Below are 24,231 nucleotides of genomic sequence, written 5' to 3' on the forward strand. Positions count from 1 at the left end.
AGGCCTGATTTCGCCCACGGGCCTAGAGCCCGCCTAACTTGTTGCCCGTTGGGTGACCTGGGCCTTGTGCCCAAGGTCACCTTATCATATCCCTAATCGGCCAAAATACACTAGGGCCTAATGCCCCCTATTTGGCCCCCAGGCCTAGTGCCTGTTTCACCCCTCGGGCCTAATGCCCGCCTACGGCGCCGTTGAGGTGGCTTGGGCCTAACGCCCAAACCACCGACTATGGAGATGACCCCCCCCCAACCTCCTATCTGCGCAACAGGCCTAGTGCCCGAATTGTGCCCCCGGGCCTAATGCCCGTCCCTGGTAGTCGAGGGAGGAAAAGGGGAGGGGGTGAAAGTTGCCTCACCGAGGCCTCACCTGCTCCAGGGATCTCCAACGTCCTCTTCTGCCGCTGACCCGTCCTGGCCAGCGGCGCCGCCTCCGCTCTTCTGCGTCCAGCCGCCGCTGGACATCTCCTTCCTGCAGGCCGACGTCTTCTGGCCTCTTCAGCGGCCACCGGAGCTCCTCTTTCCACGGCTGTCTTCTTCTTCTCCTCGCGGCGTCTCCTCCGCTCACCCGCGCGGTCTTCTTCCTCCGAGTCCTGGCCGCTTCTCTCCCGCTCTTCGGCGCGCTTCTGCACCTCTTCGGCTCCCGCCCGGCGTCTGACGTCAGACGCCGGAGGCGGGGCCTACGACGCGGCGAGCGCCGATTGGCTCGCCGCGTCCCTCTCTGACTGGCCGCCGCTCCGGGAGCCGCGATTGGCTCCCGGAGGGCGCCAACATTCAAAGCTCTCCGCAGCCTCTGGTCCGGTGCAGGGAAAAGGGTAATCCCTGCACCGGACACCCGCCGCCGCCACGCACTGACAGGCGCTGGGGGCAGACAAGCTGCCCCAGCGCTGTCCACAGTCAGCACCGCTGATGTGCCTACAGGGCACATCTCTACACATGGTCAACAGTAACCATGTCAATATTCATAATGCCGACACCACATCAGAATGTCAGCATGGTTCAAATTATCGATTGGCACCAGGTCCTCAAACTGTCGACAGGTTTACAATGTTGAGACCATAATGTCACCATGTGATATGTCGACATACTGAGGATCATGTCGATTAGGGTTAGGCGTCAGCAGGGGGATGACGGTAAGGGTTAGGCTTTGGTATTGGGGTGCGGATGGATGGGGTGGTTATGGTTAGGCACTAGGATGAGAGTAAGGGTTAGGGATAGGAGGAGAAATACAGTAACGTAGGAGTATCACAGGTCCGTGCTGGAAGTCACTGTCACAAAATGACAGAGAACTGGAAGAATTTGGAGCATTACAGAGAATTTGGAGCTTGATGTCGAACTGGAAAAAGTTGGAGCTACAGCTGCCGCTTGGAGAACACAAGACCACCAGGGACAGTATGTCAACAGTTCCTCATGTCAACATGTCATCCAGGTAGACCTGATGACTGTCAACATAACTGCCAACAAGTCATGCCAAAGCCGAATCTGCACTGCATGCTCAGAAATTGTGCACATGTAATATTGGCCCTCATTCCGAGTTGTTCGCTCGGTAAAAATCTTCGCATCGCAGCGATTTTCCGCTTAATGCGCATGCGCAATGTTCGCACTGCGACTGCGCCAAGTAAATTTGCTATGCACTTAGTAATTTTACTCACGGCTTTTTCATCGTTCTGGTGATCGTAATGTGATTGACAGGAAATGGGTGTTACTGGGCGGAAACAGGCCGTTTTATGGGCGTGTGGGAAAAAACGCTACCGTTTCCGGAAAAAACGCAGGAGTGGCCGGAGAAACGGAGGAGTGTCTGGGCGAATGCTGGGTGTGTTTGTGACATCAAACCAGGAACGACAAGCAGTGAAATGATCGCAGATGCCGAGTAAGTCTGGAGCTACTCAGAAACTGCTACGAGGTGTGTAATCGCAATATTGCGAATACATCGTTCGCAATTTTAAGATGCTAAGATTCACTCCCAGTAGGCGGCGGCTTAGCATGAGCAAATCTGCTAAAATCCGCTTGCGAGCGAACAACTCGGAATGACCTCCATTGTATCTCTCGCCTATTCTGAATGCTTCCCTTACCCCCTAAACTTTTCTTTTTCTGTATCCTATACTTATTTCTATAAAATATTCAATAAGCGCCTTGAGTCCTGTTGGAGAAAGAGCGCTATAGAAATAAAAATATTATTATTATTATTATTAGTAGTATTATTATTACTAAAAATGTAATTAATTAAAAAAAGCAATTGTGTACACGCAAATGCGGCTCTGCATTGTTGTGCACAATTTTGATGAATCGACCTTAAATGACTGAGGCATCAGAACTGGAGTGGGGAGGCGTCCTCGTATAGCCACTTGTAGTTAGGGCAGATGTAAGCACCCACTGAGCATGGTTATTATGACTAGTAGTAAACAAGGCACATATGCTGCAAGAATATTTATTTACATTTTTGTTAAATAGAAAATAGTTGTTGGAAGAATTTAAGCCTCGGGGTGTCATGCAAGAAAAATCCATTTAAAGGGACAGAGGAAAATAATTATATGAGAGAAATGGACAATAAAAGACATGAAGTAAACAAGATTAAACAATGGTGGAAGGGAAAGATTAAAAATATATGGGGCAGAGAAGAAAGGCAGACAAGCATATAGGCAAACAAATAAAAGGAGAGCATTGGAAACGCCAGATAGGTCAAAAAGATGGAGAACATATACTAGATAAAGGAGAAGTAATAGCAATTTGACAGATAAAAAAGTGGTCCAAACAAGAATCATGGATGAAGGGAAGACCGACAAAAGAACAGGCCAGTGATAACTGTTGTTTAAAGCTATTTTTATGTATAGCAAGGGCTTGGTGGAAAGAAGAGATATGTAGGAGACAATGGTAGCACAAATGGGACAATAAGACAGCAGCACCAGGCAAGGAGACAAAATGATGGCCATTGAGCAGAAGATACATGGGTTACAAGTGGGCAAATGTGTAATGAGTGAAGTTGGTCATAGGGAGTGGAAAGATAAGCCAAGCAGTGGACATTTTGGTCAGACATGCAGTGTACGGTAGGGGAGACAAGAAGTGTAGGAAAAGACAAGGAGGAAGTGGGCGTATAAGCTACAAAGAAACAAGGGATTGGCAGACATAAGGCAAATGAGGTAGAACTAGATGGGGTCAAACATGAGGAAAGGGGGTGCATAAAATGGAAATCTATGTGTCTATCTATGTTCCCTATAGCCAAGGAATGAAAAGGCATCCAATAATATTTTTAAGTGTCCCGGGATGTCTAGGAAACTGTAGATTTTTTAGAGTTTTCCATGTCTCCTGGGAGAGTAGAACTACTGTACATCCCAGGTCTGACTCCTTTACTTGTGGAGTGGATGATTTTTGCTTCTGATGAAAAGAATTGCATCATACTGACTTACTCTCCAATGGCTGTGATGATTGCCTCCAGCACATGGGGCCTAATTCATGTTCGTACGCACATGCCTACGCAGCTGGGATTTTTCAGTTTACAGATTTGCTAATTATGGCAAGTGAAGCTGGCGCTAAGAAAAGAATATAGACACCCACTGGAGCCATCACAATGTCCTCAGCAACTGCATACACATACATAGCCATGACACAACAACGAGGAACAAACGCCCCCCCCCCCCCCTCCCCGAGTGTGTCTATGGTCATGCAGACTGGCCGCGGCAGTAACGATGATTGCATCACACTTCTCTACATACATGATCGCATCTGAAGGCAAATACCTGCCCGAAAAATGGCCATGAGACGCCTGTGTTTTTGATGATACTCCCCATTTCCTACCCCCAAGCGGTCCCTTCCAGTCTATCACTCTGCTTACTGTCAATCAATCACTCTGCGAGCGCAATTGAAAAGGTACTGTACCTTGGCACATGCACAGTCTGCTGACTATCAGTCAGTTATGAGAACATCGGCATTGCGTACAAACATGAATTAGGCCCATGCCTTTTACTCCTATCCTTGTGTAGTAGAGGTAGAGGTGAACCACTTATCATATGTATACTTAAGCCTCCATGAAACGTAACATGTGTATTATGCCTCTGACCTAAAACATTGCTATTTTGTTGTAACCATGGTACTATAGTATTATGTAAATAATCTACGTAACTTAATGAGTGGTTTTCATGCTATATAAGGTTAATTAAGCAAAACAATGTGTTGTTAAAGTTAGTTACAGTGATTTTTGGAGTGAGTCATAAGTATAGTTACTCATGCTTGCATTGAGACCGATTTTCTTTTGTTTGTTCAGAGTTTAACCATGGATGTGGTGAGATTGTTTATGGGGGTGATTCAGATCTGATCATAGATGTGCTAAATTTAGCTCATCTACCATCAATTACTCAGACATGCGGGGGGACGCCCAGCACAGGGCTAGTCCACCCTGCATGTTAGGCTCTGCCCCCCCTGCACGGGTGCGGAAGCATCGCACGGCGGCGATGCTTTTGCACCCGCCGAGTAGCTCCCTGCCTGCGCAGCCTAGCTGCGATAGAAGGCGGCTACCTGCCACATCCCAGCATCTGCGTGTGACATCACGCAGTCAATCAGGCAGAGGCGATCGCAGCCCTGAGATGCTTTTAGTATCTCACTGAGCCTCCCCAAAGGGCTTCAGACTGCGATCGCCGCTCTGTAGCAGCGATCCAGTCTGAATTAGACCCCATGTCTCCTCCTGTGAGTTGGGTACAGGTTGTTTAGATCTCTATCACTCTTTCTACAATTTGTTTGTGTTACCCTAACTGTGAATCTTTATTAACATACTAGGTGATTCATTGCGCCCTATGGGCGCTCTTCACACCTTCGTTAGGGGCTACGCCCCGTTAACCCCTGCAGGCCTTTAAACATATGCAGCCCGGTAGATAATAGATCCAGAAATTCAGGGCAGTATAGAGGGCATACAGAAATGGTGTCCGGTTGAGAAAAGATAAAGAGATGTCAGGGGTGCGGGAATGTACAGAAATGCTGTGCGATCGGTAAAGGATAGGGAGAGTCAGGGTGGTAGGTAGAGGATAAAGAGAGGGAAGGTGTTAGAGAGAAAATACAGTTGCGAGAATTTTTTTTTTATGCCAGTGGGTAAATATTGCAAGGGGGAAGGGCGTGCTAAAGTCAAGGGGGCGTAGCCCTTTGTGAGGGCGTGCAGAGTGGCCGCAGGGCACAATGAATAACATAGTGTAGTTTATACTGCTAGTGTCTGCATCATGAAGTACCAGATGAGTAACAGCAATGCACTGTAGATAAGACACCAAAGTGCTGTGGCCACAGGTAGCAGAGCCGCTTATACACACAATACCCACAGGCAGCAGAGTCGCTTATACACACAATACCCGCAGGTAGCAGAGGCGCTTATACACACAGTGCCCACAGGCAGCAGAGTCGCTTATACACACAATACCCGCAGGTAGCAGAGTCGCTTATACACACAATGGCCACAGGTAGCAGAGTCGATAATACACACAATACCCACAGGCAGCAGAGCCGCTTATACACACAATACCCACAGGCAGCAGAGTCGCTTATACACACAATACCCGTAGGTAGCAGAGGCGCTTATACACACAATGGCCACAGGTAGCAGAGCCGCTTATACACACAATACCCACAGGCAGCAGAGCCGCTTATACACACAATACCCACAGGCAGCAGAGTCGCTTATACACACAATACCCGCAGGTAGCAGAGGCACTTATACACACAGTGCCCACAGGCAGCAGAGTCGCTTATACACACAATACCCGCAGGTAGCAGAGGCGCTTATACACACAATGGCCACAGGTAGCAGTGGCGCTTATACACACAATACCCACAGGTAGCAGAGGCGCTTATATACACAGTGCCCACAGGGGGTGTAGTACTGGTGACCGGCGGTCTCCTGACCGCCGGTCACCTTACCGAAGCCAGGATCCCGGCAGCATACCGACGCCGGGATCCCGTCGGGGAGGGGCGAGTGCAGCAAGCCCCTTGCGGGCGAGCTGCGCTCGCCACACTGCGGGCTCGGTGGCGACCTGCGGTCGCCACAGGTTCTATTTCCACTCTATGGGTGTCGTGGACACCCACGAGTGGAAATAGTCCCTGTTGGTCGGCATGCTGACCATCGGGATAGTGAGCCGTCGGGCTTATGGAGGAGGTCATGTGACTGTCGGTCAGCTGACCGGCGGTCACATGAATACCACCCCCCACAGGTAGTAGAGGCGCTTATACACACAGTGACGGCAGGTAGCAGAGGCGCTTATACACAAAATGGACACAGGTAGCAGAGCCGCGTATACACACAATACCCACAGGTAGCAGAGCCGCATATACACACAATACCCACAGGTAACAGAGTTGGTTCTACACACAATGGCCACAGGTAGCAGCGCCACTTATACACAATGGCCACAGGTAGCAGTGTTGCTTATACACACAATGGCCACTGGTAGCAGCGCCACTTATACACACAGTGCCCACAGGTAGCAGAGTTGGTTCTACACACAATGGCCACAGGTAGTAGCTGCGTTTATACACACGGTGGTCACAGGTAGCAGCGCCACTTATACACAATGCCCACAGGTAGCAGAGCCGCTAATACACATAATGGGCACAGGTAGCAGAGCCGCTTATACACACAGTGCCCACAGGTAGCAGAGTTGGTTCTACACACAGTGGCCACAGGTAGTAGCTGCGTTTATACACACAGTGGCCACAGGTAGCAGCGCCACTTATACACAATGCCCACAGGTAGCAGTGTCTCTTAGACACAGAATGGCCACAGCATTAGTGTTTCTTATTAATCCAATGTCAATTGGTAGCAACTATACTCACAGAGTTCAGTGTGTGTGTGGGGGGTTTGGAAAGGGGGTGGGTTCAGTGAGGTGCCTATCCGTGCCGCTGATCACCCCGATTCAGGGAATCCCTTGTAGCGGCTACAGATGGTGTCCGAGGTGCTACGTGTGGTGGAGGGGTGGGTGTGGGAGGGGGTCCGGAGGTATTGCGGGTGGCGGAGGGGTGGATGCAGGGGCACGGATGGCGGAAAGGGTGCAGAGGTGCTGTGTGTGGGGGAGGGGGAGGTGTGGAGGGGGCGCAGATGGGGGAGGGGGTCTAGAGGTGCTGCGGGGAGGGGCGGGTGCGGGTGGGAAGTGTAGATGCTGTTGGTGGGGGAGGGGTGGGTGCGAGGGAATGTGGATGAAAGAGGGGGTATGGAGGTGATGTGTGTGTGGGAGGGGCGATGTAGGTGGGTGCGTTTGGAGGTGCAGGGGGGGTGAGCTTAGGTGATGGGTTTCAGAAGTGCTGTGGGTGGGGGAGGTGTGGGATGGCACGGATCGGGGATGTAGATGCTGTGGATGGGGGAGGGGTGGCTGCGGGCGAGCTGTGGATGGGGGAGGGAGTCCGGAGGTGTTTCGGGTGGTGGTCCAGAGGTGTTGCGGGTGGGGGAGGGGCAGGTGTGGGAGGTCCATAGATGGGGAGGGTGTCTGTAGATAATGCGGGTGGGTAGGTGCTGTAGTTGGGGGAGTGGTGGGTGTGGGGGTGTTGCGGTGGGGTAGGTGATCTGGATGGGGTAGGTGATCTGGATGTGTGGTAGCCAGGGGAGGGGCGGGTGCGGGGTTGGCAAGGATGGGGGAGGGGGTCCGTGGGTGCTGTGGATGAGTGAGGGCTGGGTGCGGGATTACGGCGGTGGGTGGGGGAGGGTGCCGGTGCGGGGATACCGTGGTCGGGGTAGGGCCGGGGGTGCTGCTGCGGCGGGTGGGGGACGGGCAGGGGTGTGGCGGTGGGGGAGGGGTGGGTGTGGGGATGCTGCGGGCGGTGTGCCAGGGGTGGGGGCGTGAGGGGGTGCGGATGGGGTCTGTAGATGCTGCTGGTGGTGGAGGGGCAGGTACGGGAGCCTGTGGATGAAGGAGGGGGTCTGGAGGTGCTGTGCGTGGGGGAGGGCCGATGTAGTGGGGGTGCGTAGGGGGAGGTGGGGTTGCAGGGGGGGGGTTGGGTTGTAGAAGTGCTGGGGGTGGGGGAGGTGTGGGTGCGGGATGGGGTATGTAGATGCTGTGGGTGGCTGCAGGGGAGCCGTGGATGGGGGAGGGGGTCCTGAGGTGCGTGGGTGGTGGTCCAGAGGTGCTGGGGGCGGGGGAGGTCCGCGAATGCGGGAAGGTGTCTATAGATGATGGGGTGGGGGAGTTGCTGTGGGTGGGGGAGTAGTGGCTGCGGGGGTGTGATGGGGGTACGGATGCGGCAGGAGAGGGGCGGATGGGGGAGGGGATCTAAGGGCGCTGTAGGTGGGTGAGGGGTGGGTGTGTGGTTACCGCAGTTGGAGAGGGCCAGCTGTGGTGGTGTTGGGGGTGGTGGAGGGGCAGGTGGTTGGGTGTTGTGGGGGAGGGGAGGGGTGGGTGCAGGGGTGGTGTGGTTGGGTGGGTGCGAGGGTGCCACTTTTGCGTGTGCGGTTGGGGGGGTTCTGCAGGTAGGGGATGGGGTGCTGTGCATAGGGGAGGGGCGGGGGTGCCATGGGTGGGGGCTTGGGAGCAGGGGTGATGCGGGTGTGGGAGGGGCGGGGGGGCTGGGGGAGAGGCTGGTGTGGGAGTGCCGTGGGTGCCGTAGTTGGTGGAGCAGGAGCAGGGGTGCTGCAGATGGGGGAGGGGCGGGTGCAGGGGGGGCAGATGCGGTGGTGGTGCAGGTGGGGTGGAGGGTGCTGGGATGTAGCGGGGGGAGAGGTGGGTATGGGGGTGTGGGAGGGCCGGGGGTGCCGCGGGTGGGGAGTGCTGCAGGTGTGGGAGCTACGGTTGGGGGCGGGAGTGCCGCGGGGGGGCTGCAGGGGTGGGGGGCGGATGCGGTGGGTGCCGCAGGTGGGGTGCCGCGGGTGTTGGTGCTACTGGTGGGGGAGCATGCGGGAGTGCCGTGGGTGTTGTTGCTACTGGTGGGGGAGCGGGCGGGGGGCCGCGGGTGTTAGTGCTACGGGTGGGTGGGGGGCGAGTGCGGCTGTCAGTAGCCTTCTACTGTATAGTAGCATTTTCCCCTGAACTCTGCGGCAGCTGCAAGACTGAGGCGGTTAGTAAGAGTCCCGCTTACACTCAGCGGCTGCAGTGTCACCCGACTCCCTGGGAGACACGTCTCTCGCACAGCTACTATACCCAGGCACGTGGCCAGCAGCAGCAACGTCACACCGTGTGACGTCACCCGGGCACAATACAGCAACACTGCAGCAGCTGGTAGAACAGTGACGTCACCCGGACAATAATACATTAATACTGCTGCAGCATTGCATCACACAATGACGTCGCCCGTGCGGCTGACAGTGACAGGAACAGTCACATCCCGGACTTACAGTACTGCACCACATAGCAGATCCCTATGGCCGCGGTGTTTTGACATAGGAGGGAGAGAGAATATCTTCCCGATCCCGAGGGCGCCTGTATAACGCAGTGGTGGGGCTAGGAGTAGTCACTGGCTATTCTATTTAATGATCCGCAATAGGTGAGGGGCGGGAGGCAGGGTGAGATAGGAAACCCGTCCATGTCACTGCCATACCTCCTAACTTGTCTCTTTTTGAAAGAGTGACACACGCGCGGCGAAGCTCCCGAAAAGGGGGCGTTGCCTACGAAAAGGGGGCGTGGCTTCGCGGGAGGACCCGCGATCGCGAGCCACGTCCCCGTTTTCGTCACTGAAGGGGCATGCCCAGCGCTCTGTGAGCTGCTGGCATGCCCCCTCTCCCTCTGTCTCCAATGAATAGACGCTGTGCGCATGCGCACAGCGTCTATTCACCGCACGTGTGTGACAGCAGCTACTGCCGCGGGAGCCCCGGGTACTGGCTGGATATATACAGTGCTGCAGCTGGGGTAGTGTTAGCAGCGGGACAGCGTGTCACCATGTGGTAGCCGCCCCGCGGAGTACAGTGACCAGGAGCCGGCAGCACTGCTGCAGGGAGTGTACGGGGAGGAGAGAGACAGGGGAGTGGGCGGAGACAGGGAGGAGACTGGGCGGGCTGAGGGAGGGGACTGTTTCTGGTAGATCTGTGACTGTGACTCCGCCCAGCGTTACGGCACAGAGTCACAGATGTAGCCAAATATATAGGAGATACATCTACACAAGAAAATAGGGTTGTAAAAGTAATTTCTTCAGGGGAAACATAATCAGTTTGCAGGTTATCTTAATATAGAGATTATTACTTCCCCATCATGTAGTAATGTCTATTTATGTTCTATTTATAAATTGTTAGTACAAAATCTAGGAGGATAGAAGTTAATACAATTTCTTGCATCCCCAAGTATCCATGCCTGTATGTGGAGCTTTACCTGTGGCCATTCAGGGCAATATGGGATTGTATTTTCTCTGCAGCAATGTTATTGTTGTGTCCTCATACACCTAGGGTGTCATCCAGTTGTTTAATTGGCACCCATAATGCTTTCCCTGGTCACTTTAGAAGGGGCGCTATGCAATTGTTTGGGTGCCCATTGTTTTATCGCGCTGACCGCACCCAGATGTGCCAGGTGTCTATACACCATATGGCGCAAAACACCCAACGCAACTGATATCCAAATACAGGGGCTCATTTTGAGTCGAAAGCAGCCATATCCATGTGTATATCTATTTCTGCAATATCGTCCAAATATACTGAGACACCCACATTGAGCATCTTCATCTTGAATCATCTAGTGCAAAGCACTAAAGGGGCCGGATGTAATGATGTCCAAGTTGGCCGGAGGTGTGGGTTCTGTTTGGCTGAATGAATAGGTGCTACAGCTGACCTGTCATGCACCAATAATATCTTCCAATGTCTATTTCTCCCAAACCCAATGTCACACTGGGCCTGATGAACGTAGTACACACTGCAGCTACATCTTTGGACGCAGGTTCTGTATATAAATATATTAATGCCGCAGGAAGTGTTTTGTGCAAATAGACGCCTCCTGGTGGCCTGTCAAATCCACTTCTGTGTTCAAAGATCCAGCAACAGGTCATTTGCGTGAACATCGGTCATCTGAGTAACCCTTAGGTCCAAGAATACAGCTACATACCTCAGCATGCCCAGAAAATGAGGCATCACTCCCCCGTTTTCTGACACTCTGGCCATGCCTATCCCTCCCCACCCCCCAATGGCTGCAGAATGTCCATCATGCTGCATCTTATGGGGCACTGCAACCATCATTGCAGACAGAGATCTGCATACAGATCCTGGTCATGTGCAGATCTACAACCATTGAAGATGTACACAAACCATTGGGTTTCCGTATATCACTGAATTAGGTCCACAGTACAGAAATCCAAATTCTCCATTGTTGTGCACTGAGCCTTCTGCAGTGGAGACTGGGGACAATATCTAATAGCCTGTAAGGTGCAGGCTGCTTGGGAATTTATGCGAGTTTGCTTGTATTTTTAAAGTGGCAATCATTTACAAGGCAAAACCGACCTGGTTTCCCCAAATGGTAAGATACTTTGTGGTATATTTTGTGGCGGTACACGCACAGCCTAGTTTCTTATTAATGGCAGACCAAGATTGGTAGGTGTTATGGAAAAAAATGTTATGAAGGATGGCCGGAGGTAATTTAGAGCTAGCCACTTGTAACTGGGTGCCTGGAGAGTAAGGGGTGAAAAGCTCCCCTTCTAATGCAAGATTGTTAAAGTAGCCAACCTTTACCACTTGCCTGACATGGTCGCATCAGATGCGACCACACCAGGCAGTGCCTTTTCTGACCTGGCCGCACACGCAGAGCTGTTTCTAGCCAATTTGGCTCCCAGTGCAAACAGTAAAAAAAAATGAGCCCCCCTCCTCATATAAATACTATTTTGTGTGCCAAAAAGTGGGTGTGGCCTCACTCAAATGGGCGTGGTTTTGCTTAAATGGAAGTGGCCTCACATGAAAATACTACTTTATACCCCAGTTTTTGACCCCAAGCCAACAGACCTCGGCCACCACAGGAAAAAAAAAGGACTTTGGTCCCACATTCTTCTTCTGGGCCAGTGGCATGTGCAGGTCCCGTTCTGTGCTTGCATCGCATAGATGCGAATGACTCTACCTGATTAACAGGCAGAGGCGTTTCCCGGGGAGGTGGCACGCCCTTGCGGGAGGGCAAAAAACAGGTGCGGGCCCAGGCCATTTTTCAGGGCGGCCGTGTGACGTCACATGTGGTCGCTGCAGCGGGGAAATGCATCGCTGCCCGTCATTAGCATACCTGTGCTAGGAGGCCCCCAGCATGTGAGTGATAGCAGTTGCAGTTTTGCTATTTTAGGAAAACTGCGTTTAAGCTATCGCATCTGGCAGCTTTTCAGCCCAGTGTGCACATGCAGGGACTGTTGTGTACACGCGCGAGCCGGCCTATGCGATCGCATTGCAGGGCTGACTCAAATGGGAGCGGGTTAGCACCATTTTCAGGGTGGCCACATGACATCACACGTGGCCGTTGTGATGCGGAAAATGGCAGCGGCCCAACTGCCTTTGCAGCTAGGCTGTGGAGGCAGGTGGCTTCACTTATTCAGCGATGCGATTGCAACTGATTTGCGATACATCACTGGCCACCGTTAGCATGCCGTGCTGGGCGGCCCCCAGCATGTAAGTGATAGCTGCAAATGATGCTGAATAAGGTTCTTAATCACCATATTCCTGCCTAACAAAGTAAATGATTTCCACTTCCTTTTTTAAAATACAGCCAGACTCACAAGAGTCTCACCAAAAATACCTGTACTTATAACAAAGAAATCATGATTCTACTGGAGTATATAGACAATTCACATTAATACTCATGTTATTGTTTAATGATATAGTGTGATAATAATTATACAATGACTGCTTTCCTGAAACGTTTTACCACACCTTTCATGCATTGTCTGAATAACTCTCTGTATAAAGGCTCAACTAGACCTGTTTTGTTGAATTAAGGCGCTCATAACTTTATTGTGATTACATAAACCTTTTCTTTAAGCTAGCTTATCACTAAATTAAACCACACCACACACTGAAATAAAGACACGGACACAGTAGCTGGAGTTAAAGGTCAGACAATGTTTATTAACCGCTGACCAACTCTTTAAACTATAATTGTGATCGAATTAGAATTGATTTTGATATAGACTTAAATTTAGTTTGGAGGATGGCAAACAGAAAGTCGCTGCCACACACCAGCACCAGTCACCTAGATGAAAACCACCAAACCAAGGAGGGGAGTACACATACCCCGCCTCCTTCCCGCATAACCCGCATTGTGCTGGCCTTACCCCTCTTTCTCTGGCAAACGTTCGGTTCCCGCAGGGGAACGTCTAAATGTCCAACCGCAAGAAAAGGACACACCTGCCGTCCTTCTAAAGAGGGAGCCCCACAATGACCACTTATGCCTGTGTGACAGCTGGTTGGTAGCGACTTCCCGCCAATCTGGCTTTCAAATAGCCAACTATAAAAATCAACAAACCGTAGCTGAAATCCGGGAGGGCGGGCGGGCATAAAATGCATGGCAAGAGGAAGTCTAGGAAAATGGCCCCCACCTATATACTATCCTAAGACCCTCCTATTAAGCTTGATGCACAACCTTCCAATCCAATAGGAAAAAACCAACAGGGAAAACTGATCTGCCTAGCAACTGCTTAGTCATTTAACAACCAATCACAAAAAGTGGATCTCTTATATGGCCTCAGGCTTATGCAGCCTTCAGCTTATCTAAGGCGCTCATAACTTTATTGTGATTACATAAACCTTTTCTTTAAGCTAGCTTATCACTAAATTAAACCACACCACACACTGAAATAAAGACACGGACACAGTAGCTGGAGTTAAAGGTCAGACGATGTTTATTAACCGCTGACCAACTCTTTAAACTATAATTGTGATCGAATTAGAATTGATTTTGATATAGACTTAAATTTAGTTTGGAGGATGGCAAACAGAAAGTCGCTGCCACACACCAGCACCAGTCACCTAGATGAAAACCACCAAACCAAGGAGGGGAGTACACATACCCCGCCTCCTTCCCGCATAACCCGCATTGTGCTGGCCTTACCCCTCTTTCTCTGGCAAACGTTCGGTTCCCGCAGGGGAACGTCTAAATGTCCAACCGCAAGAAAAGGACACACCTGCCGTCCTTCTAAAGAGGGAGCCCCACAATGACCACTTATGCCTGTGTGACAGCTGGTTGGTAGTGACTTCCCGCCACCAAGGTTTACCAAACCGCCACCGCCATCCGCAACCGTAACCCAACTAAGAACAACTAAATAGCTCTACCGAAACAGACAAAAAATATCCTCCAGGAAAAATTGCACCCTTTCCGGAGAAAGATGAACCCCATCCTCCATGTAAAACCGCTTGTTCCTTAGCACCAGTAGAGGATGCCTGATCGCCACTTGACCTATGGCCCTAACAAAAAGAGACCCTGCCGAACTAACCTTCTTGCGTGCTTTCTCCAGCGCCGAGAAACGCACCGCAACACGCCATTGGAAACGAGGTACCATTTCCGACCAAACAATGCAGATTCCTGGCCAGTGACAACGGACCGCCACCAAATCCGCCTTAACGGACAAACCAAATCTATGCCCTTAACTCGACCTATATCATTACCACCCCAAGGAATGACAATACAACTGGGGTGACCCCAGCGGCACTCCCGGGCAAAAAGGACCCGCCACAAATCACCCCATAACATGCCCAGAACACCTAACCATCTCACTTGCTTGGATCCCAAAAACCTCATCCGCCCTAAGTGCCATGTGACGCTTTGTTGCCCAAAAAAAAAAATATAGGAATGCCCAAAATTGATGATATCTGCAAAAGAAAATATCCTAACATCCGATTATGAACATAATACATACAACAAACACAACGGAACAAAAAGAAACCCAAGTGAAGGAGAAAAATCAAAAAACCTCCCGTGGACCTTAAGAGAACAGCCAATTGAAATTAGGCCCCCTCGGAGGAAAAATTTTAAAAATTCACTTCACACCCTCGATTCCTGAACGGTAAGCGTTCAAAAACCGATGAGTAAACACGTTTTTGGGTTAGCGCAACAGGCGCACTTATAACTTATACAAACGGACATATGACCTATAGGAGGCGGACTTCCAACGGCCCAGCTCCCGAACAGCCACAGGGGATGAACTTGTAGCCGCTGCATGAGTAGCCGCCCCAATCCGCAAGGAATGGGTACCGAAGTCCGCCCACTGCAAGCCCACTGCCGCCAAACATTTTTTGAACACAGCAGCAAACTGACATTTTGTCAGAGGGTCAACCTGCGCGTGCACCAGCAACTGGTCGCCCCCAGGAGGCCTCAACCGTACATACTCCTGCGTCAACCGCAGCGGGCAAACACCCGGTTCTTCCTGAGCCTCCAAGGACAACCAGCGACCCCGACCTGCTTGATCTGTCTTGGACCGCACAATCCTACAGAGTAACAGGCCCTCCTGCAAGCGCACATTTTCGCAAAGCCAACCCGACACCCGAGACGTTTGCTGCATGCCACCAACTCGCTCACCCGAAAAGCCCCGAAAAAGGCCAGGGCATACGCACAACCAAACAACGCGACCTCGAATTCCGAGGACGCAATTTGAGGCACTACCCGCAGTAGATCAGTTAGAGCTGCAACGTTACGGGACTACGTGAGTCCGCAGGCGCCGGGCGCAACCTGGCCCAACCTTTCAGCGCTCTGGAAAGGACAAACGACCCCGTGGGGTCCGTCATCCCGTGGAGCTGCGAGTGAAAGGAAATGCCCGCAAGGGCAGATGCCATGGTCGCTTTTGACCCCACCGTTTTGGCAATGTTCCCAAACAAAGGTCATCAGGACGACGGCCGAGGACTCACCTGCCACCCCGTACCTACTCTGAAAGACCGACCAATCCCGCCAGGCTGCATCATACACTCGGAGAGTGGAAGGAGCCAGAGCACACCTGGCTAAGGCATTTTAAACCGACTCGACCATCTGCCAGACAGAAGGTGGGCACTGTAACCCCTCCGCCGTCGCTCCCGGAACCAACGTCCTGAATTTGTCAAACTGGAACCGAGACAATGCATCCGCAATTCCATTGTCAACTCCAGGCACGTGGCGGGCCCTGAAATTAATATTGCGCTGCAAGCAAACTACACTAGATGCCGTAGCAGCCTCAGAGCCTGCGGCGAGGAGGAACGCTGATTATTAATCGCATGTACCACCCCCAAGCTGCCGCAACGAAACCACATGTCCCTATTTGCGAACTGGCCGGCCCATAATTCAAGCGCCACTATGATCGGGAACAATTCCAGCAAAAGGAGGGTACTTGGTAAACTCACGCGTTACCCACGAGGCCGGCCAAGCCGCAGCGCACCATGCGCCAGCAAAAAACGCGCCCTAAAACTCGACTGCCTGAGGCCTACGTGAACAATGCAGCTGCTTACTGGAACAACAAGGCGCGGGCCACAAAACTTCCCTGTTGAAGGACACCCGGAAAGAGACCCAAATCCGCAAATCATCTCTGATCTCGCGGGAAAGGTACACGGTGTGATTCTGCCGGACCGTCCCCGCCGTGGCCCGCTCTAGTTTGCGACAGAAAATCCTACCCATGGGGATAATCCTGCACGCCAAATTGAGAGAACCCAGCAAGGACTGCACCTGCCTAAGCCGGACTCTGCGCTTGCCTAAACAGTCAGTAATTAAACCCAAAAGCTTACGCACTTTATCCTCGAGCAGGCGACAGCAAACCCCCACCGTGTCAAATTCGATACCTAAACAGCTAAGACAAGTGCAAGGGCCCTCGCCTTTGTCTTGCGCGACAGGCACCCCTAGCCTTTGAACAAGGATCTAGCTACCAACAGAATATCCCCACCGATCGAACTGCCCCCCAGGCCCACAAAGAGAAAGTCGTCCAGGTAGTGAGCCACCCCGCGTTGACCGGAGGCGGACTGGACGCACCAATGCAAAAATGTACTAACACTCTCAAAGTGGGCACAGGAGGCCGAACAACCCATGAGGAGCCACCGACCCACGTAAAACTCGCCCCCTATTTTGAAACCCAGAAACCGCAGGGAATCCGGATGCAGTGGAAAAAAGCCGGAAAGCCGACTCCACGTCCAAATTTGCCAACAAGCCCCCCGGACCACAACCCGCACCAAGCGCAGAGCGTCATCAAAAGACTGATAACGTACCCTGCACATAGCCTGCGGAATAGCGTCGTTAACCGAAAAGCCCGGAGGGTGCAACAAGTGCTGTATCAGGCGGGACTTGCCCGTAGCCTTCTTGGGCACCACCCTACCTGGGGAAATGCACGAGGAGGGCAGTGGGGGAAAGGCGTGGGGCCCCAACATGCGCCCCAAGCCGATCTCCCCGTCCACCTTCCGCCTAACCTCCTGCGGGAATTTGCGCGCCGATCTCAAATTCTGGCGCGCCACCACGTGCACCGAATCCGAAATGGGCAAACCAAAACCGTGCAGAAAAAACCCGCCAAGAGGAATGACGGGGTATAAGCTGAGCCAGCGCCGCAACTCGGGAACCCGAATTGGGGAAAAAGGCCTTACTTGCCAATTCCCCTGGTCTCGGCAGGGGCGGAGGACTTCCCGCTTGCCGCCGAGGTCTAATCATTGGCCGGGTGACTGGCCCCGCACTACCTGCACGAGTGGCGAAAACGACAATTCACCCCCTTGACGCAATTTCCCTCGTTGTAGGCAAAACACTTCCCTTTCCCTATCAAGCGGGAACCCGGAGCCCCGGGCTTCTTGACCGTGACGTCCGGGGCGGGCTTAACCTGCTGCATGACCTCCAACCACACCTTGACATTCCTAAACCCCGCGGGCAGGGTGGGGTTGCCATCCTGATTGCGACGGAATTTCTCATCGTAATCCCGCCAAGCATTACCCTTGGATTTCAAGTACATGTCATGTACTAAAAACAACTATTTCACTAAATTGTGATACTCCGCGGGTCGCGATTCCGTGTAGCAAGCAGTAAACCAAAAACCCTCGCAACCACTGGTTAAAATTGCGGCAAGCATTTTCCCCCAATGCCGCCCGGTTTCTTAGCTGCGTCGAAACCCTGCCGCATCTCATCCTTAAGGGTGAAGATGTCAACGTGCTTCCCCCCCTTTTCCGTGATTCCTTTGCCATGCGCCGCGCGATGAGTCTAGCTAATTTACGCGGGCGCCGCGGGGAGCCTGAAAAAACACTGCTAGATGATGAGGAAGAACAACTAGCTGAACTGTGTAAAGGAAGGGCATGCTCACCCGTGTTAGACGAACCCGGAACAGCGTCGTCCGTTGCACCCGACTCCGTTGGTGGCCGAACTTCCCCCGTTGCTGCCGCGTCCCTCTGCGACCTTCGTCCCCCACGCGACGTAGCCCCGGAACCGGCCTGCACCTGTGAGGGAGAAACAGAAGGGACAACAGGCGCGGGGGAAACCAGCGCATAAATGGTATTGGGGTGAGCATGCAGGGGAGGAGGCCAAGTACAGCCGCCCCGCGGCGGAGGGCCGGCGGGGAGCGGCGGGGGAGGACCCCCAACTGAGGGGTACCCGCCGGCGTGGGGGAAGGCAGCCCTGACCCCCGCAGCGCCCCCCATGAAGTAAGAAGGCCGCCAAGAAGGATGCGGCATGCAACCGCCCGTCCCTGAAAATCCGGACGAAACCGGGGGGGGACTGTGGAGGGGCAGGAAGGGGCGGCAAAATATGCGCCAATTGATTGGCTACAGCTAGGGGCGGACCGTGCTGCGAGCCCGAAAAGGCAGGGAGGGGAAACATAACCCGGGGGGCCGCCGACCGACCACGTGGCCGGACGCTGGAGCCAGGGCCGTAAGTAAGGGTAAAATTGTGGTATGGACCCCACCGTCAGGCCCATGGAGGGAGCTCCGGCAGCTGCAGGGAACGCCGGCGCAATAGGCCAAGGAAGGCCACCGGGGAAAAATTGGTCCCCAGCGAATCCTTGAGGCGCGTCCATCGAGTGGGCAGGGCCGGGCAGGTGGTAAGCCGCCATGATGGACGACGGAGTCGCCACCAACTGCAGCGCCCCCGGCGGGCCGTGAGGGGGCGCCTGGAGCCCGACGACCGGGGATGATGACAAGGGGCAGCCGCGCAACGGGCGACCGGGGGCCCAGCCAAAAAGGCCCCCGATGAGTGACTCCCACCCGGGAACCCCAGACATGCAACCGCAGGAGGGGCGGGCGCTGTGGTAGCACCAGCCACGCCCCCCACTCCTGAAACCCCCGATAGCAGCCCCGGCACCCCATTCCCTAACTGGGTACTACAGGCCCCTACGCAGACAGGGGTACCTGTACCCCACAAACCGTACTGGGGACAGAGGGCACCTCACCCTGCTGCCCCAGACTCATATTCCCCGCTGTAGGCCCAGCCCTCCCACCCCCCCTCGCCCTCCGCAGCCCTGCCGCGGCCGCTCGACACCACGTGGGCGCGCGAGCCGCCGCTCAGAGCCGCTGTCGGGGAAGGCGGAGGAGACCCGGCGCTGCCCAGCGCGCCGGGTGAAGGAACTGGAGACGCAGCTGCAGCAGCCGGGGACGCCGGTGACTGCGGCCCGGCCGAGCCGCTCGCCCCAGCAACACGTGCAGAGCGGCCATTGGCCGTCTGCCTCGCGCTGACAGGGCAGCGGGTAGTCGTGGCCCGACCCTGCCGCGCGCCAGCCGACGCCGAAAGGAGTCTCCTAGGGGCCGCACTGCGGGAATGGGAGCGGGGGGCGCCCACGACCTCCACGAGGCGGGTGGGGGGAGCGGAGCGGCGCGGGCTCGGCAAACAAGGAGGAGAGGGGTAACCCATGAATACAATATACTAAAATGTCACAGGAAGAATCACTGAAAAGAAAAGGGGGGGAAGGGGGGGGGGGGAGGGGAGCAGAACAGAAAAGCTAATATACAAAGGAAAAAACAGCAATGAAATTACAGTGCCAATGTACTTTACCTTCCTGGGCCATAAAATGCATGGCAAGAGGAAGTCTAGGAAAATGGCCCCCACCTATATACTATCCTAAGACCCTCCTATTAAGCTTGATGCACAACCTTCCAATCCAATAGGAAAAAACCAACAGGGAAAACTGATCTGCCTAGCAACTGCTTAGTCATTTAACAACCAATCACAAAAAGTGGATCTCTTATATGGCCTCAGGCTTATGCAGCCTTCAGCTTATCTAATCTTCTTCATTTTCTTCTTCAAAACCTGACTACGCAGCACTAATTAAATTTGACACCTCGGCCTAGAGCAAAAATAAAAAATATTGTTCTGGCAAACATAGTTTTAAAGACGCCTTGCGAGGACACAAACCGGATTGTAACATAAATGCATAAAAGAATTTGTGTTTGGTTAGGATTCTGATAAAAACCATGTGTCTGTGTAGCGGTGGTAGGCAGGAATGGCAATGGGGTACAGTTACTTCATACAATTGTATAGCACTGGCATGCATCATAAATTCTTTATAAAGGAATGTAAATTCATCTGTAAGAAATAAGTTGTTGATACTAATTGTCTATAGGCGGAGCTGTCTGCTTGGCATTGCACTGATTTAGGGCCTGATTCAGACCTGATCACTGCTGTGCATTTTCAGGGGATCAGGTAATAACTGCGTATGCATATGCACCGCAATGCGCACGCGCGTCAGACAACAATGGGCATCGCCCTGGGTGGCGACTATCTGTACACAGGGCAGCAAAGTTAGCAGCCCAGCAATCAGATCTGAATCACCCCCTTAGTGCTGTAGGAGCATTGGCGCATCTATAATGGGTGCAGTGTGTGCGATGCACACGGGCCCCTGAGTACCGGGGGGCCCACTCCGCACACACTCCATCCATTTCTCCTATACTTACCTTTCTGGAGTCCATTGTTGACTGTGTGTGGGCCCCCTCCTCTCCTGTAGCTGTCACGCCGCTGCTAGCTCATTGACCACGAGAGACTCTGGCACAGTGCCAGAGTCTACAGCGCATGCACAGGATTCCAAAAAAATGTTGCGGTGGCCATTTTTCAAAGTCCTGCGTATGCGCTCTAGACTCTGGCACTGTGCCAGAGTCTCAGTGCTGAGAGAGCTAACAGCGGCGCGACGGCTACGGGAGAGGAGGGGGCCCACACACGGAGTCTGCACATGGGTCCCCTCCTCTCTAGAGATGCTCCTGTGTAGGAGCAATGACCATGGGGTGTCTAACCCCCCACAGGGTTTGTTTCCAGATTGTAAGTTAGATGTGTACCAACTTTGATGTAAATGGCTCAAGGCCTTCCACGTATGCTGTCTGCTGACATACTCTGTGCTGCTGTCCCACCCCTAGGGGTAACTAGGGGTGTCTGACCCACACAGTGTTTTTTTTCCAGCGTGTAAGTCATATGTGTACCAAGTTTGTTGTATATTGCTGCAGGCATTCCAGAGTTATGCTGTCTGCTGAAATACTCAGTGCTGCTGCCTCATCCCTAGGGGTGCTAGGGATGTCTCCCCCCCCCCCCCAGTGTTTGTTCCCAGATTGTAAGGCATATGTGTACCAATTTTTGAGTACATTGCTCCAGCAATTCCGGAGTTATGCTGTCTGCTGATATACTCTGTGCTGTTGTCTCCACCCCTAGGGGTGCTAGGGATTTCTAATTGTTTTAGTTGCCTTGGCCGTGTTTTAATACGCTCATATGTAAAATTTCACGATCATAGCTTGTAAACTGTGGATTTGTATAGAAAGACAGAAGGCCAGAAGAACAAATTTTTGCTTTTATGTATCAGAATCAGAATCAGAATCAGCTTTATTGGCCAGGTATACTTGCGTATACTAGGAATTTGTCTTCAGTTTGCTATACAACAGCCAAGTAGGTAACAGGTAAGCAGGTGTGTGTGTGTGTGTGTGGGGGCAAGTAAAGTTACACAGATAGGTATACCGTAGGGACACAAGTTAGTTACATGTACGTCTAGTCAGTCAATGTTCAGGAGTTCAGGAGGCGGACCGCTTGGGGAAAGAAACTTTTGAGTCTTCTGGTGGATCTGACAGGGACAGCCCTGTAACGCCTGCCTGAAGGAAGCAAGTTAAACATGCTGTGGCCGGGGTGTAGCTGGTCTTTTACTATCTTCATTGCCCGCTTTTTAGCTCTGGACAAGTACAGGTCCTGGACTGAGGGAAGGTCGGCCCCGATGATCTTCTCTGCGGTTCTTACCACCTTTTGGAGCCTGCATCTGTCCCTCGCGCTGGCGGAGCTGTATTATACGAGTATCGAGGAGCACAGTACCGACTCCACAATCGCGGAGTAGAAGAGGAGCAGAAGCTTCTGTGGGATGTTGAACTTCCTTAGTTGCCTGAGGAAGAACAACCTCTGCTGCGCTTTCCCAACAGTGGCGTCAGCGTTGGACCCCCATTTAAGGTCCCTGGAGATTGTGGTCCCTAGAAACTTGAAGGAGTCCACTAGCGATACCACACTGTCAGCAATTGTTAGCGGAGGTGCACTAGATGACTTCTTCCTGAAGTCCACTATCATCTCGACAGTTTTGAGGGGGTTGAGCTCAAGGTTGTTGTGGATGCACCACTGGGCCAGCCGGTCTACTTCCCGTCTATAGGCCGATTCGTCCCCATCCTTGATGAGGCCGATGACGGTGGTGTAGTAGATTTATTAACAGGTTCTTATATAGCGCAGCAAATTACGTTGCACATTGCATTGCATGAGTTGCTAGGTTGGCATTATAAAGCAATACAGTATGTTATGGCGCTTTTGTAAGCAAGAATAAACAGTAGAGCTTCAAGAGACAATTAAAACACAATGAGGCTGATGCTGAGTTGAACGTAAGCCTGTTGGCGGAGTGCATCTTGCGTTTTATCGTACTGCGCTTTTTCTGCAGCTGTCATACTGAATTTGCATTTACAATTACATCTGAATTGCTGTAACAGAGCGTTCTCATGCAGGCAAAGTCCACTGAACGCATATTGGGGGTCATTCTGAGATAATCGCTCACTAGCTACCTTTTGCAGCACTGCTATCAGATAGTCGCCGCCTATATGGGAGTGTATTTTCACTTTGCAAGTGTGCGAATGCTAGTGTAGCCGAGCTCTGCAAAAACATTTTGTGCAGTTTCTGAGTAGGTCTGAACTTACTCAGCCCTTGCGATCACTTCAGCCTGTCTGGTCCCGGAATTGACGTCAGACATCCGCCCTGCAAACACCTGTGTTTTCCCAAACACTCCCAGAAAACGGTCAGTTGATACCCATAGACGCCTTCTTCCTGTCAATCTCCATGCGATCGGCTCTGCAAATGGATTCTTCGTTAAATCCATCACTCAGCAACGATCCGCTTTGTACCCATACAACGCTCCTGCATATTGCGGTGCATACGCATGCGCAGTAGTGACCTGATCGCTGCACTGCGAAAAACGGCAGCGTGTGAACAGGGCAGAATGACGCCCATTGTTGCATTTGTGGTATATGCTGACTGGGCATTTGCGTAAATGTGTTTTTTTTAGGATATCTTTTCTACCTAGCATACAACAGGTGCTAGTGTGCACTGATGTTGATGATGATGATGATGATGATGATGATGATGATGACTAGTCTAGTACCAAATCAAATTTGCAGCTAGAGAATGCAAGACGTGTCCAAGTTTGCATATGTGAGAGGGGTGCCGGAGCAGTGCCTGCTGCCGTCAGGTGTAGTCTCGCTGCTTACCAGTGCCACGCTTTCACCTTCAGGATCCGGATACCTCAATGGACCTGGAATCTTCGCTGGAACCTGAACACGGCATTCCCCTTCCAGAAACAGACGATGGATGAGCTAGGAAGGAAAGGAAATCAATGAAGGAGTATCAACTCTTTTCCAAAGGAAAAGCAGATACTCCCGGGGTGGCAGCGACCTTCACCGGTTAGGTGAAAATCATCATCGGCATCAAGCCCCAGCCACGCAATTTTCACTTACGCAGCACTCACGCGCTGAGGTATAGCTGGACCTTGCACGGCCGATCAAGATCCACTGAACCGGCGCACAGGGGACATATGGACACAGGGACAGACAGACACAGATGATGCTCACCGTTGGCAATCTTGCACTTCGATCCTCTCCACCTACAGGTCCCTGTAAGGAGGCAAAAAGAAACAACAACCGTGCAGGGCCAGGAACTAACCTAGTGTGCGTCCGCTACACTAGCTACATGAACAGAGCTCTCAAACTAGCTCAGGTGTATAGGGTGAAACGCAAACTATACACAAACTTTAAACAAACACTTTGCCTTGTACGGAAAACAGCTCACATCACAATATTACAGCACAAGATTAAACGTCCTGTCCCTTTAAATCCCTATCTACTAAAGCTGATGGGGCTATGTGTGTGGAGCTGGACTGCTCCTTCACACAGGGGTAACATACTTCAATTCACTTGGAAGTGGGCAGCGCT

At 52.4% G+C, this 24,231-nt stretch overlaps 1 protein-coding gene across 5 annotated transcripts in view; it reads left to right on the forward strand.

The window, feature by feature from the left end:
* The window catches only part of NGF (nerve growth factor), a 174,397-nt gene that overhangs the window by 39,266 nt on the left and 110,900 nt on the right, over nucleotides 1-24,231 (forward strand). The gene's annotated exons all lie outside the window — the stretch shown is intronic.

This window comes from Pseudophryne corroboree, chromosome 2 (genome assembly GCF_028390025.1).
Source record: "Pseudophryne corroboree isolate aPseCor3 chromosome 2, aPseCor3.hap2, whole genome shotgun sequence".
NCBI lineage: Eukaryota > Metazoa > Chordata > Amphibia > Anura > Myobatrachidae > Pseudophryne > Pseudophryne corroboree.